The 17,422-nt window shown below is 43.2% G+C and overlaps 1 long non-coding RNA gene across 1 annotated transcript; it reads right to left on the reverse strand.

Annotated features, from left to right (window-relative positions):
* Window positions 1-1,812: 1,812 nt before the first annotated feature.
* On the reverse strand, window positions 1,813-16,637 carry LOC131402988 (uncharacterized). The gene is made up of 3 exons (XR_009219120.1): window positions 16,324-16,637; window positions 9,949-10,011; window positions 1,813-1,848 (listed from the first exon to the last, which is right to left on the reverse strand). It is a non-coding gene; the product is annotated as an uncharacterized LOC131402988 (long non-coding RNA).
* Between the last annotated feature and the right edge of the window lie 785 nt (window positions 16,638-17,422).

The following is a 17,422-nucleotide window of genomic DNA, read 5'->3' on the forward strand; positions in this document are numbered from 1 at the left end:
ACTTTTGTGCATAAAAGGAGAATATTAAGAAGGAAAAAAGATAATCCACAATCCAAAATGGCAGAAAATATTTGCAAATCCCACATCTGATAAAAGTCTAGTGGCCACCAGGCCAGCCCCCTCTGCCTGGCAGGATGCCCTGAGTGATAGAGGTCTCAACCCCCCAGCACCTGGACACCGGTCATCTTCCGCACTGCCAAGGAGTGAGTGCTGGACTGTTCTGACTTATTCAGAAACAGTGACGGAGCCCAAATTCCTTTCACAATCACCCTAGAGGTCAACGGCTTCAGTCTGCTCCTAAAGAACACACGGTGTTTGCGAGTCTGAGAACCAAAAGAATTGTCTTCACTTTTCTGAAAAGTGTGTCTTATTATTTCACATTAGTGACCATTTTCAAACTGGCTCCCAGTGGTGCCCTCCCACTTTGTTTATTTCTCTGAAAGTGGCCGTGGCGACTTGGCTGTTCTCTGTTCCCAACCCCCACGGTGTGACAAGGCCGATGACATCCGATTCCTGGGATCCTGACCTAGGTGGAGATTAACTCAGCCTCAGCCTGTGATGGGAAGTGATGGTCCCAGCTCTTCCTCTTCTCCCTCCCCTGTTCTCATCCTCCTGCTCTGCACAGTCTCAGAGTTGCCTGACATCACCACTGACAAGCCCTGCAGAGCCCAGAGATTTCTCTTTGAAGAAAAGAAAAACTCTGGAGAAATCAGAGGGATAAATAAGGAATGTACCCAATTCCTGCCTTGTCCTTCTCCCAGACTAATCCTGCTGATGGCCAAGAGGATGAACAATGAGAGAGAGTGGTTTCTCTCATTAGAATTTTAAAATCCTCCAAGTAATGGATCGTTTTGGAGCATCCTGTGTTTTCCTGCTTGTCCCAATAATATATTATTACTAAACTTGAATAATTTTAATGGGGGAAATTCTTTATCTCATAAAAATGCTGAGCAGGGGATCCATTTAAAAAAATGTTATCAAAGTAACTCCAGGGGTTTACAAGGAACAAGGAGCCTACACCCCTGTGTTCCAGACATCAGCTGAGACATTCTTGCCAGGAGCCAGGGCCCTTGGAGGGAGGGGTGCCCATGACCCTCCTCCAGCAGGGCGGGCCTTCTCAGGTGCGTCCCCCAACATGGGCGCACACACCACAGGATCCTAGGTTAGCCAGTGGCAGGCAGCCGGCTAGGGATATGGGGACAAGTGAAAACTGCTCACTCAGACTGGGACACCCCTGGGCTAAACTCAGGAGCAAGGTGTGATCCAGGCCTGTAGACCCAAAAACCTCACCATGAGTTCTTTCCATCTGGATACGGCAGTGGAAAGGAGAAGGTGCTGGGTGGGGAAAAGCATTACGCTGAAAAGAGCTCCTGCCTCTGCCACCCGCCTGGAGTTTGGTCTCCAACAAGCATGGGTTTTCTCACCTTTAGAGAAACGAGGGGTAGAAGCCATCGAGTTTCCTCAAGTGCTTGAGGGGCCTCATTTTCAGAGCTGCTCAGCTCCCTTCCCTGCCCGCAGTGCGTCCACGGGACCCCAGCCCACGACCCCTCCCTTCCGATCTTTCCCTTTGGAAGCTTCAGATGTGCCCACTCAGGCACCTAGTGGTTTGGGGTCCTGAGCTGACGCAATTTTAATGAGTTTCCATCATTTTCAAAGGGAAAAATGGGAGGGAGGTGGCTTGTTACTGAGACAGATCGCAGCACACCTAGAAGGACAGGACACTCATTTCCATTTACCTCGTCTGATGACCCTCCAGTTCCATCAGTGGTTGAGTGAACGCGGCCTGTTCTTCCCAATCATGGTGCAAGTGTGTAATTTCTCCCAGTGGAATTTGATTTTAATGAGAGGCTAGCTCATAGGAGAGAGTCATTATCTAGATAGCATGCACGCGTCAGGTTAATTTTAAATCAGCTTTTAGGTCAATCTGTCTTAATTAATCCATTAACTGTTTTTGAATAGCAATTTCAATAATTGTTTTAGCATAATACTTGGCAGTGTAATTGCTTTTTGGAATCTGTTCATTGAGATGTCAGAGTCAGATCCGGGGCTCCCTCCCTGTGCCCGAGTTTGTGTGTGTGTGTGTGTGTGTGTGTGCGTGTGTGCGTGCATGTACAAGCATGTGGGGGGTGCTTCCTCTGATTATTAATGAATGCATTTTCACGAGGCTTATTGATATCAGGGAGCCCTGCCTTTATTTTTAAAAAATTGTTAAATAAAATTTTAATGTTAGAATAGTTTTAGATTTACAGAAAATTGTGATGATAATACAGAGTTCCCATATACTTCACACCAAATTTTCCCTGTGATTAGCACCTTACATTAGTATGGCCCCTTTGTCACCATTAAAAAACAGTAGAAAAGATCAATGAAACAAAGAGCTGGTTCTTTGAGAAGATAAACAAAATTGACAAACCTTTAGCCAGACTTACTAAGGAAAAAGGAGACAAGGCTCAAATAAATAAAATTAGAAATGAAAGAGGAGAAATTACAATGGACACCACAGAAATACAAAGGATTATAAGAGAACACTATGAAAAACCATATGCCAACAAATTGGACATCTAGAAGAAATGGATAAATTCTTAGACTCATACAACCTTCCAAAACTGAATCAAGAAGAAATAGAGAATCTGAACAGACAAATCACATGTAAAGAGATTGAAACAGTAATCAAAAACCTCCCAAAAAATAAAAGTCCAGGACCAGATGGCTTCTCTGGAGAATTTTACCAAACATTCAAATAAGATTTAAAACCTATCCTTCTCAAACTATTCCAAAATAGAGGAAGATGGAACACTTCCTAACTCATTCTATGAGGCCAACATCACTCTGATACCAAAGCCAGGCAAGGACAATACAAAGAAGGAAAATTACAGGCCAATATCATTGAGGAACATAGATGCAAAAATCCTCAACAAAACATTGGCAAACCGAATCCAGCAATACATTAAAAAGATCACACAGGGCCGGCCCCGTGGCTTAGCGGTTAAGTGCATGCGCTCCGCTGCTGGCGGCCCGGGTTCCGATCCCGGGATCGCACCGACGCGCCGCTTCTCCGGCCATGCTGAGGCCACGTCCCACATACAGCAACTAGAAGGATGTGCAGCTATGACAGACAACTATCTACTGGGGCGTTGGGGGAAAAATAAATAAATAAAATCTTTAAAAAAAAAAAAAAACACACACCATGATCGAGTGAGATTTATACCAGGGACACAGGGATGATTCAACATCCGCAAATCAATCAACGTGATACACCACATTAACAAAACGAGGAATAAAAACCATATGATCATCTCAATAGATGCAGAGAAGGCTTTTGACAATATCCAACATCCCTTTATGATAAAAAGTCTCAGCAAAATGGGTATAGAAGGAAAGTATCTCAACATAATAAAGGCCATATATGACAAACCCACAGCCAACATCATACTCAATGGGGAAAAACTGAAAGCCACCCTTCTGAGAACAGGGACAAGACAAGGGTGCCCACTCTCACCACTCTTATTCAACACAGTACTGGAGGTTCTGGCCAGAGCAATTAGGCAAGAAAAAGGAATAAAAGGAATCCAAATAGGCAATGAAGAAGTGAAACTCTCGCTGTTTGCAGATGACATGATTTTATATATAGAAAACCCTACTAAAGAATCCATCAGAAAACTATTAGAAATAATCAACAACGACAGCAAAGTTGCAAGGTACAAAATCAGCTTACAAAAATCAGTTGCATTTCTATACTCTAATAACGAACTGACAGAAAGAACTCAGGAATACAATCTCATTTACAATCGCAACAAAAAGAATAAAATTTGGCTTATTATGATTTCAATCTTCTGAAATTTATGGAGGCTTGCCTTGTTTCCCAACATATGGTCTATTCTCGAGAATGTTCCATGAGCACTTGAGAAGACTGTGTATTCTGCTGTGTTTGGATGGAGTGCTCTCTATATATCTATTAAGTCCATCTGGTCTAGTTTTTCATTTAAGTCCACTATTTCCTATTGACTTTCTGTCTGGATGACCTATCCATCGATGTAAGTGGGGTGTTAAAGTCCCCTACTATTATTGTGTTGTTGTTAATATCCCTTTGAGGTTTGTTAATAGTTGCTGTATGTACTTTGGTGTTCCTCTGTTGGGTGAATATATATTTATAAGTGACATGCCTTCTTGGTGGAGTGACTCTTTTATCATTATATATTGCCCCTCTTTGTCTCTCATTACCTGTTTTATCTTGAAGTCTACTTTGTCTGAAGTATGGCAACAGCTGCTTTCTTTTATTTGCCATTAGCTTCGAGTATCACCTTCCATCCCTTCACTCGGAGCCTGTGTTTGTCTTTAGAGCTGAGATGTGTTTCCTGGAGGCAGCATATTGTGGGGTCTTGTTTTTTAATCCATCCCGCCACTCTGTGTCTTTTGATTGGAGAATTCAATCTATTTACATTTAGAGTTATTATTGATATATCAGGGCTTAATGCTACTAGTTTATCACCTATTTTCTGGTTCTTCTGCACTTCCTTTGTTTCTTGTCCTGTGTGTTTTGGACTACCAATTCAGTTTGGTAGTTCTCTATGATGGTTTTCTTAGTTTTCTCTTTATTTATCATACATGTCTGTGTTCTGATTATTTGCTTAGTAGTTACCATGAGGTTTGTATAAAAAATCACATAGATGAGATAGTCCGTTTTCTGATAGTCTCTTATTTCCTTAGACTAAGTCAATTCCATCCGTTTCCTCTTCCCCTTCTAAGTTATTATTGTCCCAACTTATTCCATCTTGTGTTATGGTTTGTGGTTAAAATGACAAGATTATATTTATTTTTGGTGTTTTCCTTCCCTTTATCTTTGCTGTTATAATTAAGTATTTGCTAACCTGTTCTGATAGAGAGCTTCAATTTTTCTGATTTTGTTTACCTATTTTTCTCCTTGCTCACGGATTTGTATCCCCCCCCTTTTTTTTTTCCAGGTATGAGGGCCTTCTTGAGCATTTCTTGTAGTGGGGGTCTTGTGGCAATGAACTCTCTTAGCTTTTGTTTATCTGGGAAAGTTTTTATTTCTCCATCATATCTGAAGGATATTTTTGCTGGATATTCTTGGCTGAAAGTTTTTGTCTTTCAGAATTTTGAATATATCATTCCACTCTCTCCTAGCCTGTAGAGTTTCTGCTGTGAAATCCGCTGAGAGCCTGATAGGAGTTCCTTTGTACCTTACTCTCTTCTGCCTTGCTGCCCTTAATATTTTTTCTTTGTCATTGACTTTTGCCAGCTTTACTATTACATGCCTTGGAGAGGTTTGGAAAAACTTCAAACTTCCCCAGGTTTGGACTGTTCTCAGTTATTATTTCTTTGAACAAGCTCTCTGCTCCTTTTTCCCCTCTCTTTTCCTTCTCGAATAGCTATAATCCTTATGTTGCATTTCCTAAATGAGTCAGATATTTCTTGCAGAATTTCCTCTCTTTTTTTTTAGGCTTAGTTCTGTCTTCTCCTCCATCTGGAGCATTTCTGCATTCCTATCCTCTAGATTTCTAATTCTATCCTCCATACTCTCAGCTCTGTTCTTTAAAGATTCCAGACTTTTCTTTATCTCCTCCATTGTGTTTTTCATCTCCAACATTTCTGACCGGCTTTCTTTATAGTTTCAATCTCTTTTGTGAAGAAGTTCCTCATTTCATTGAACTGTCTATCTGTATTTTCTTGTAACTCATAGAGCCTTTTTATGATAGCTATTTTGTGTTTTGTTTTTCTTTTGAGGAAGATTGGCCCTGAGCTAACATCCGTTGCCATCTTCCTCTTTTTCTTTTTTATCGCCAAAGCCCCAGTACACAGTCATATATCCTAGTTGTCGGTCCTTCTAGTTCTTCTATGTGGCATGCAGCCTCATCACGTCCTGAGGAGCGGTGAGTAGGTCCGCGCCCAGGATACCTACTGGCGAACCCTGGGCCGCCAAAACAGAACGTGTGAACTTAACCGCTACTCCACTGGGCCAGCCCCCATGATAGCTATTTTGAATGCTCTGTCATTTAGATTATAGGTTTCTGTGCCTTCAGGATTGACTTCTGGGTGCTTGTCACTTTCCTTCTGGTCTGGATATTTAATATATTTTTTCACACTGTTTGACGGTGTGGATTTGTGTCTCCGCATGATAGTATCTGGTTGCAGCTTCCACCTGCCACCATTGGGTGGGGGTCAAGAGCTGTATATTCTGAGCCCACAGTGATCCATGGATACTTTGGCCGACTGGCTGTGCTGGAGCACGGGACAGGGGGAGGGATGCTTTCTTTTGCCTGCCCAATCCCAGGGGCTTCTCGCTCTTCCTTTGCTATCTGCTCTCCTGGGGTGCTAGCTTGATGAAGATACCCCTCAACAGTTCAGTCACCTCTGTGTGGGGGTTTCCCATGGGCTGTGAGCGAACTTGGAGAGTCACAGTTTTCCCACAGAGGGTCGCCTCTCCCCCTCTCTCTGCAAGCCATGCGGTCCCGAGGTCACTGCCATTGGGGAGCAAGAGGAGCTCTCCCTACCTCCTTCCACTTCCTCTGGGGGGGTGTCCAGCACCTCCACGTTCAGATGTATAGCTGGGTGGGTCTCTCAGATGTCTTTTGTGTTGTGTGAGTGTCCTCTTTTGGTATATGAATGTCCTTTTTGTTGTATCTTAGTGGGGAGAGTCTAAGGGGAGAGCTTGCTCCATCATGATGCTGACATTATCTCCCAAATATTTTATAATAATATATGGACTGTAACTTTACTCAAATTGTGAAAAAACCTTTAGAGACTGTCATCAAAAGTGTAATGCTGCATAGCTCAAGTTGTGCAGCCCATTCTTCTCAAAGAACCAACACTGCTAATTCTAGCTCTTTCTCCTTTACAAGTATTTAAATCATAAAAGAGTACCCGGTATGTAGCATTTCTATTCTTGGCTCAATAAATTATTCAACATTCTTTTAGCAAGCAAAAATAAGTTAAATACCACAAAAACGTTCACCCTCAAAACACAGATTTGCAAAGATACTGGAGACGTCCAAAATTAACCAACAGGCTACCCCTGGGCCAATAATTTTTAAAAACTTCCTTACCATGCTAATACTGTGCTTTAATCTTGGTTGGCTGTTCCCATTTTTCCTTCTGAACAAAAAACCTGAGACTGGTTTTACTGCTGCCCATATCTGCCATTTTCGACACAAGCAACAGTAATGGAGGAAGACCCAAATGTACTATCTTTCACATGCAGGCACTTGGTAAAGCTGCCAGGGGTGGCCAGTGTCCACCTGGAACAGGTACAATAGTAACCATGCCTTCTCCATCCAAATTCTAGTTTCATTCTTGCCTCCACAATAACCTTCAAAGCTGACCACATAAGCAACTCATCCACGCATCCGTGCAATCATTCATATATTCAGGGCTCTGAAGATGAATATGAAAGCCACTCAGCTAGGATCAACAGGGAAAACAATCAGGTAAGTACAATACCTGTCAGGGACCCTGACAGACTGGACACCCTAACCTAGCAGAAGGACTCAAGGAGGATTTCACAGTGGAAATTACTTTTCAGCTAAGACCTGAAGGATGGGTAAGAGTTAACCCAAAATTGGGGAAAGCAAGAGTAAAAAGACGAGGGGAGAACATTCAGGCAGGGGAACTAGCATGTTAGAAGGCTCAAAAGTAATAAATAAGAATAATGATGATATTGACAAAAATAATGATGAATAATAAATTATTGACTCTCTGGATCAGACACTGCTTTAAGGTTCTATATGTATTAACTCATTAAGTTCTCATAAATATCCTTATCCCCATTTGACAGATGAAGAAATGGACGCACAGAAAGTTGAAGTAATCATCCCAAGGTCATAGGGCGAAGAGGTGGTGGGACTTGGACTGAACTGAGGCGCCTGAAGACAGAGCCTACCTGCTTACACTGTGCTACAAAAGATCTGGTCATGCTTCAGAAACTGGAATTTTGGTCCATGAAGAATTTTAGGGGGAGGCTGGCAAGGGTGGTGATGATGAGAATTAAACCAGGGCAGATAATGGAGGGTCTGGGAAGCCCCTGTACCAGACACCTCTCATGTCCTCCTCACATCCTCCTGGCCCACCTTTTCTTCTACCAGCCACAGCTGCAGCAACCTGCTGTATGCAGTGAACCTGGCAGCACCTGCGTCAGGTGCATCAGGTGCTACCAGGGCTGCAGCACGGAAAGCCTGGATGTGAGGAGTCAACACCTCCTGGGACAGCCCTGACCAACAGGGGTCAGGAACCAGTAGGTAAACAGCCCCTTCTTCCTTGCCTTCAGTGGACACTTGTGGGGAGAAGAGGGGCAGACTACATGGCTCCTCTGAAAACCTGGAGGGATGGAACCCTAGGTTCCCACAGCAGTGATCAGCTCCTACTTCATTCTGCCCAGCCCTCCTCTTCAGTTTTATGTGACTACTTCCTACAAATTACCACCTACACGCAAACCCTCCTCTCACACTCTGCCTTCTGTGGGGAACCAGATTGAAACAGCCATGTTAGACAGTTTAGATTTTATCCTTCGGGCAGTCAAAGACAGCATATTTTTGGCAAATCATACCTTCTCTCTTCCAGGAAGCAACAAGAGGCTGAGCGAGGGGAACAAACTCAGCAAAATGATGGCTTGGTAAAGGTTCCCATTCTTCTCTCACCTCACCTCTCCCACCACCATTACACCAGGAAGCCACCCAAGAATAGGGTGCAGGAAAAGTCTATACCCTGTCTTCTGCTCCGTTAGCCAGAGGCTAGAAAAATGGCAGCTGCCCTGGACTCCTTCAGCCTGGGGCCCACTTCTGAGGCCACGGCATCTACAACACTGCTACTTCTTCCACCATCTCACTGGCTCTTCTCGTCTCCTCTAGACCTACTAGAGACATATGGCTACCTGACTGGTACCTTTGGAGGGACACTAAATCTTAAAACCAAAGAATAAGCTTGAAGATGAGGAAATAAATGGAATAGATAGATGATTTGGTTTTAAAATATTCTTGGCTTCTCTCTCTTCTGGATGAGATGTTTTCATTTCTCACTCATATTATGATGTAAATAAATCACAGATTAAATGCTATAATAGCCAGAAATTTTTCATATGAACAATATTGGAGGTAACACCATACATCTGGCTTAAGGATGAAGTTCAGTTTCTATAAAATAGAATTAAAAATATTAACATTTTGCTCTTAATATTAGATTAAGTAACATAAAAAGGATAACATGTATATTATCCACTGCTCATAGTAATTTTAACTGTCATTATCATATATCCAGGAATAAGTGAGACACCATGTAACCCTGCCTACAACAGTTTGTTGAAGGGCCAGCTACAGCAATTACGCCTTAATCAATACACAGGCTCAAGGTGTTTAAATTGTGGCCAAAAAGAAAGAAAGACCACAAGGCATCTTTCTTTTTTTTTTCAAAATTTCTTCTTTAAATTTATTTATTTAATTAATTAAATAATTTCATCCCCAAAGCCCCAGTACATAGCTGTATATCCTAGTTGTAGGTCCTTCTAGTTCTTCTGTGTGGGATGCTGCCTCAGCACGGCTTAACGAGCCATGCGTAGGTAGGTCTGCACCCAGGATCTGAACCAGCAAACCCCGGGCTGCCGCAGCGGAGCACGGAAACTCAACCACTATGCCACTGGGCCGGCCTATAATCCATCTTATTCTTAAGACATTTAAGCAAAATAGATTCCTGAGATAACACAAATACTGAATGATGAAAAGAAGATAATTTTTATCTTATACTAATTTTAACCAAGTTTATTCTTACATTTGACAGTGATTATATTAAATTGCAATGTTTAGGTGAAACTACTACACAGCAGAAATAAGAGAATGGTAAAAGTACTGTAACTATGGTATTTCTAACATATATTAGGGTTAAATTTTTATTGACTAACATATGCAAATTGGTTTAAAAACTGTTACCGCTGTCCTTTCTTACCTGCATATATCAGATTGATTATGTTCATAAAGTTTCTTTTCCAGGTCCAATCTCTTCTTTTCACTATAATACAGAAAGAAAATGTTTTATGAATAATTACACTGATAAGTAATAGGCAGTTGGATTTAGAACATGATCTCCTTTGAAATCACACTTTTCTAAGAATGCTTCTCTGGCCTCTCTCAGAAGCAGAAAATGCCAGCTGCGTTTGAAACTCAAGACAAAAATACTTAGCAGTCATCACGGAAGTCTAAAAAGCAAAAAGGACACTGAAATGAAGCAAAAACAAGATTCTCAAAGTAAATGGGGAAATGCAGTAAGAAAAGGCTGGGAAGCAGGTTCAATCACTCAGCAAGTATTTCTTGAGTGCCATGATGAGCCAGGCACAGTTCTAGGTCTGGAGACTAATCCGGTGTACACCAACCAAGGCCCCTGCCCTCAGGCAGCTGACATTCTAGGGGGAAGGAGAGACAATAAACAAGATAAATATGTAAAATATGATATGGCCAGACTTCTCTGAGACGGTGACAGTTGAGTGATGGGGATCCCACCAGGTCTGGACACAATGCCTCCACAAATCCACCCTAGATTGAAGACTGGTGGCTTGCTCTGTTCCCAACTAGACACGCCTGGGCAGAGCCAAGTAGCTGAGTTAGGAAGAGGTCTCTGAAAAGTAGACCTGCCCTCACTCACATTTAATGAAGACTAGGCCCCCTAACACTATTACTTCAAATTTGGGGGGATTTCTTTTTACAACTTTGTAACATCGCCGTGATTTGTCACTGACTGCTATCCTGTGATGATCAGGTGAGTGCTGGCAGTCAGCTAGAGGACAGAGCTTACCCTGCACACCCAGCCTGGGCAAGAGGTAGGGGAAACTGGGCAGCAGGGGTGGTAGCAGCCAAACCCAAGGGGCTAGGGGTAAAACTGCTAAATGAGAAGCCATCTCAGTCCCAAAAAGAGTCCTTGGGAAGTTTAACCACAGAGGGCCCCGCTCAACCACCACCAAAGTACCAGCTTCAACCCCATCTAACTGAAGCCAAACTGCGAATCTAAGTTAACAAGAACTAAAGGCCAAAAGAGAAATCACATAATGTCTGAGAGAAAAATGCTAAAGAAAAGACTGAATCAATGACAAGGAGTCCAACAGAAGGTGAGCCTAGCTTGGCCCCCTGAGGGACAGGGGCTGAGCCCACATTCCATTTGTGAGCTCTTAATTATTAGTTTCTGTTTTCCTTCAGAGAAAAAAAAAAAGCCCAAAAGTTACTCTGTTAGCTAAATTATAGGTTAAGTAAATTTCTTTGCTTAGCATAATCTAGAATGGAAACCATCATTTAACCAAAATTCTTTTAATGGGAAAATGGGGTCCAAAATCCAAACACTGAATCTTTGCTTGGGGAATAATCTCTTCCTCAGTTGGGGTATGCCTACTTTAAAAAAAAAGGAAAAATAATTAAAAGAAAAAAAATTACAGAAACAAATTTTTAATCTAATAGCTTCACACAGATCTTTATTTTCTCATTAAGAAGACTGAACTCAGAAGAGAAGTGAAAGAAATATGGTATAATTGCTTCCACGTTAGAAATTTTTATTTGTCACTTTCCTCCCTTCTAAGGTTCAGTGATCAATAGGATATTTAGTTCATGAAAAATGAATGTCCGGACAGAGTGAGCAATTCGTCACTAAATTATGAGACAGACCCTTAAAGGCATCTATGACCTTGTGCCTCTGATGTCATGCTTTACTTCTGTGGAATTTCTGCCAAGAAAGCATGACTGGAATCTGGTCATGAAGAAACATCAGATGGACCCAGCTTGAGGCTCACTCTCCAGAATGAAAGCTGTTCTCTATGAAACTGTCAGGAACAGGAAAGGCAGGGAAAGACTGAGGAATAGGCACAGATGGGGAGAGACTGAAGAGACATGGCAAATGGGTTCACAGATGGACTCCTGGACCAGACGATAAAAAAGACAGTGCTAGGACAGTTGGTGAAATTTGACTGGGGTCTGTGGATTGGTATATCAGCATTGATTTCGTGACTGGGAGGGTTATATGGTGATCACAGAGAGAGCACCCTTGCTTTTTGGAACTATGCACTGGAGTGCTTAGGAGTGATGGGGCACCAGTTCTCAAATGGTTCAGAAAAGATTAATAATTTTAGATAGAAAGAGAAAGAGAAAATATAACAAAATGTTAAGAGTTGAGGAATCTGGGTGAGGGAAATATTAGAGGTCTTTGTCCTCTACTTGCAACTTTTCTGTAAGCTTGAACTCATTTCAAAATAATTGTAACAATTTACCTCTGACTTCTAGTGAAGAAGGACCACAGTCTCTTTGGGAATCCACCACCTCACGAGCAGCAAGTTCTTTTTAATAAAGAACATAAAACTTCTTTGTTCTTGCTCTATCTCCAGTAGGGACAGACTGGTCAAACTTCTTCTCTAGCATGACACTTCCTACACTGAAAAACCACAAACACCTCTTGGCCTTCTATTCCAGGCAAAATGATGCTACTCTAATTCACTCTTCATCACAGGCCCATTTTCTAACCTCAACATCCATGCAGCAGTGCCTCTGAGTGCTGTCTTTCATATGTTTTAAATTTAAAACTTAAAACAAGATATCTACCCCAATAAAAAGCCAGAGAAAGGATTATTGGGAGGATCATTTTGCAATTCCTACAGATTAAATCTCTGTTTCAGAATCTTTGGAACATCCAGCCCCGGGATATGTACCCGCTGTCAACGGTTTCAGGCACCTGCACCCCTCACTTGGACCTTTCGAAGTTTTACACAGCTGGGTGGTCCTTAAAGTGTAGTATGTGGTCTAGTTTCCTCCTTTTAAGCCACCTGTTATTCAGTTTTTGTATCAATATCATCTTCAGCTTTACTCAACTAATACCTCAGCGTCAATTTCTGGACCTTTACGATATCTCACCCTGAATCAATATTGGTATTGAAAACACTGGGGCTGGTTAATGGGCCTTTTAAACAGATGTTTTTATATAATTGTAAGTGTCAACTCCACTTACATGTTTCTACTACACTTGTGGCACTATATGCACTGTACAGAGTCATTCCATCAGGCTCTTGTAGATTCAACGACATTCCCACAATGCAAAGAAAACACTGATACAAAAAGGAAAAAATTCAGAATATAAAATTACATCTATGTGTGACTACAGCTAAGACAATCTGGGCTAGAAACACACCAAGTACAAGGGAAAAGCCCAGTTATTAGACCAGCTAACATTGCAATGACCCACCTCTAAGAGGGCTGAGAAAGGGCAGGTTGTTTTTCTCTCTCACTCCCAAGAAATCTGTGGACTGATAAAGCAGCTGTGACTACCCAAGGTCGTAGCCTGTAAATTTCTGGAGCTTTAGGAGACAATGGTCCTTGTGGTCAGCGGGATTGGTTACGAAAAACAGGTACATTCAAACACTCCAATAGGGTACAGACAATGATATTCATTATCTGTTGCTTCACAAAACTACAGCTTTCAACTTTTTTACTTTGAGGCTCTTTATTTACTAGAGAAAAAAAAAATCTGTGGCCATACTTTACATATTAGTCAAGGCCTCTCATTTCTGTGAAGAACCAAGGTTCAGAGAGGCTGAACGACCTGCTCAAGGTCACACAACAGTTCACAGACTGGAACCCAGGTTTCCATGTTTCTACCGCACTTTTCTGTGTATCCAAAATTATTAGCCTCTGTACTTATTAACTATGCATTAGAGTTAGTCATGGACTTTTAAAATGAAAAATGAGTATACACAGCAACATATCTGTACTGACTTAAAAATAAAACCAACCTCCAAAGGCAGAACCATGAATAGGCTATAAAATTTGACTCAAATTCCTTATACAATTTCAACAGCCTCACCTTGCTTAATAGTTAAAGCATTAAGTGTTAAACATTAAGTAATAATCATTACACAGTTATTATACCATAAGGACTATAAACAGCCAGGTGTTCCTAGCACAGGAAGCAAAAATGATAACTCACAATGAACTTAGTTCAAAAAGAATGCCATTTGAACCAGTGACATTTTAAAATTTAGAACTTGGGCTAAGAGATACAAATAACTAAAGGCCTGGGGTAACTAAGCTATTATTCTAAGAGAACAGAGTCAAAAAGCAGTTAAAAAAAAAAACAACTCAAAAAACGAACACACACACAGTACAGAGAACAGATTGGTGGTTACCAGAGCGGAAGAGGAGTGTGGGGAGGGTGAAAGGGGTAAAGCAGGACATGTGTACAGTGACGGATGGAAACTAGACTTTGGGTGGCGAACACGATGGACTCTATACAGAAGTCGAAATATAATGATATACACCTGAAATTTATATAATGTTACGAACCAACGTGACCTCAATAAAAATAAATTAGTAAAATGTAAAGAAAAAAATTACACCCACACCCAGAGGTGAATTTGTTTTATTATTTGTTTGTTTGCTTTTTAACTTGGAGCTGGACTTCAGTATAAGATTTCACTTTGGGGATGGGACAATAGCTTAAATTGGTTTGAATCTATAAACCAAACTTTAGTTTTTCAAAATGGTTAAGGAACCTTGGAGCAGAATTGAAATGTTAAAATTTATTTTAGGGGCCGGCCTGGTGGCGCAAGCTGTTAAATGCGCACGCTCCGCTGCGCCGGCCCGGGGTTCGTGGGTTCGGATCCCGGACGCGCACTGACGCATTGCTTGTCAAGCCATGCTGTGGCGGCATCCCATCTAAGTGGAGGAAGATGGGCACGGATGTTAGCCCAGGGCCAGTCTTCCTCAGCAAAAAGAGGAGGATTGGCAGATGTTAGCTCAGGGCTGATCTTCACACACACACACAAAAAATTATTTTATTATTCTTATTGTTCTTCCCCCTGGTGATTTCTTTTAATGTATTTAATCTTATATATAATGGGTTTTTTTGTGTGTGTGTGTGTGTGAGGAAGATCAGCCCTGAGCTAACATCCATGCTAATACTCTTCTTTTTGCTGAGGAAGACTGGCTCTGAGCTAACATCTATTGCCAATCCTCCTCCTTTTTTTTTTCTCCCCAAAGCCCCAGTAGATAGTTGTATGTCATAGCCGCACATCCTTCTAGTTGCTGTATGTGGGACGTGGCCTCAGCATGGCCAGAGAAGTGGTGTGTCGGTGCACGCCCGGAATCCGAACCCCGGCCGCCAGTAGCGGAGGGCACGCACTTAACCGCTAAGCCATGGGGCTGGCCCCAATGGTTTCATTTTAAACACAACCTAACAAACAACATTAAAGAAACTGGGTTTTTTTTCTTTAAGAAAAAGCAGTTTAAGTGTACTGATGCACAGAGCAATGTCTTGTCTTTTAATTATCAAGTATACGCAGACACAATATCATCTTTGAAATATCACACTGTCCACTCTTCCTGGTTGACTGGAACATGGTCATTATTTGGTGGCAATGTGTGGCTAATGTTCTATACAAGACATTTATACCTCCTGGACATTAGCTGGTTGACTTGGGATTTCTTCCATTCCTTTAACAAACATATATCAAGCCCCTCCTCCACCTAAGGTACTCTATTATCAGCTAAAGCTTCAGCTAGATATGGTTTCTGAGCTCCTGGAATTCTCCATCTAGGCAGGGAGCAAGTCACTCAAGCCACTATCTAGAGTCCTTTAAGAATGCCGACGTTGCATGAGTTAGGGAACAGGCTGATCAATACTTAGTGCAGGGAAGCCACTGAAGGAAGTGATTTTTCAAAAGCTGGAGTTGAGGAGGTTCCTGGGGTGGGTGAGTGGCGGTATGTCAGAAAGAAAATAGGATGTAGAAAAAGATTAAAGAGTAAAATATGGTGAGGACAATTAAGGAGGCCTGTTGTAGATGCTCTAAAAATATTTGACAAAAATTAAATCTAGCATAAAACCAATATAATTCCTTCCTTTTCAAAACCACTTGCTTCTGCCTTTACCTTACACGTAACTATTGTTGTCATTTTAGCATTGTTACACACACACAGCTCTCTTCACTAAAATGATTTTGTAACTTTAACACTCATTAAACCTTTTGTTTATCAAGAGATCCAAACATCTATTTCCTTTCTTGTCAACTCATGAGATTTCCAACACCAATTAATATAGCAGCTAAATAATAGTTCCAACAACTTATCTTTTATGTGGTTATTTATAGCAAAGTGCTTTTTAATTTTCTTTCTTTATGTGCTCTTAGATCTAGCTGTCTTCAGCGGTTCTCATCTTTCATGTCTTAATCAAGGTATCATACATACTCCAGAAGCTGGACTTCTCTGTCTGGAAATTTCATCCCTTCGCTGGAACTATGGCCCTCAAAAAGTCTCCCGCATTTAAATAGGGCATATGTTTGACAAACACACACACACTCACCTGCCTGCGTTCCTGGACCTGTCACCACTGATGCAGTGCAGCTGTCAGGGTGGGATGACAATTTGAAGAGACTGCGGAGGGCGCGTGTAGAAGGGAACGAGAGAAATTCACGAGGCTTGACTGAGAGTGACAGGCAGGAGAACTCCTACTCCCCCTTCCGGGCAAATTCAGCGACGCGGCCGCGTCCTCCAGCGGGAGATCTCCAACAAGGGGGTCTCTCCGGTAAACTCTGTCCTCCAGGCCCCAGTGGGAGCTTGGGGGCCGTCGCGGGCGGACCCAGGCCCAGGGGAACCACGGGCGGGGCGAGTGGGAAGGACAGACGGCAGGGCACCAGCCGACCCTGGGCGCCGGCCGATTCCCGCCCCCGCCTCGGGTAGGCCGTTCCTGTCCCGCAGCCCGCGCTGGAGGCGGCCCAGCCTCTCCTAGTAGCCGGGGCTCGCCAGGGGCGCGGACCGTGCGGAGGCCTGGCGCATGCCGCCGCCGCCACGCTCGCCCGCGCCGCCTCGGGCCAGCGCGCGGAGGGGAGGGGCGGGTTGTCGGGGACGGCGGCCCCACCATGCACCGCGGGTGAACACGGCGCCCCGACGCTGTGCAGGGGGCGGGACGGGGCGCCGTGAATGGGCGGGGCCGACGGCCGTGGAGGGGCGGGCCCCGTGGAGGGGCGGGGCGGGACGGGGCGCCGTGAATGGGCGGGGCCGACGGTCGTGGAGGGGCGGGGCCTCGTGGGAGAGGTTGACAGCCGCCTTGCGGGGAGCCGGCCCAGGCTGCACGCTGCGGGATGGGCAGGGGTCCTTGGGGGTTGGGTGCCCAGGGCTCTCTGTCCGAGACTGGCGTCTTCCTTCTCCCTAACCGTTCAGAACTCTCACGGGACAGACCCTGGTCCTCCTCCAGGCGGAGCCGTTCTCTGAGGGTCAGTCAGAAGCCCACTCCTGATCCCCACCATGGGTAAAGGATGGAGCATGGCTGGGAGCAAGTCACGTGATCAGTTTTTGTCCTGGCATGAAACTACATTAATTTTGCAAGACGCATTCTCTTTCCCTCCCGCCACCTCTCCCTCTCTTCTTCCCAGGATATGCTGAGTGCCAGGCACTGTGCTAAG

The sequence above is a fragment of the Diceros bicornis genome, unplaced genomic scaffold (assembly GCF_020826845.1).
Source record: "Diceros bicornis minor isolate mBicDic1 unplaced genomic scaffold, mDicBic1.mat.cur scaffold_451_ctg1, whole genome shotgun sequence".
Lineage (NCBI taxonomy): Eukaryota > Metazoa > Chordata > Mammalia > Perissodactyla > Rhinocerotidae > Diceros > Diceros bicornis.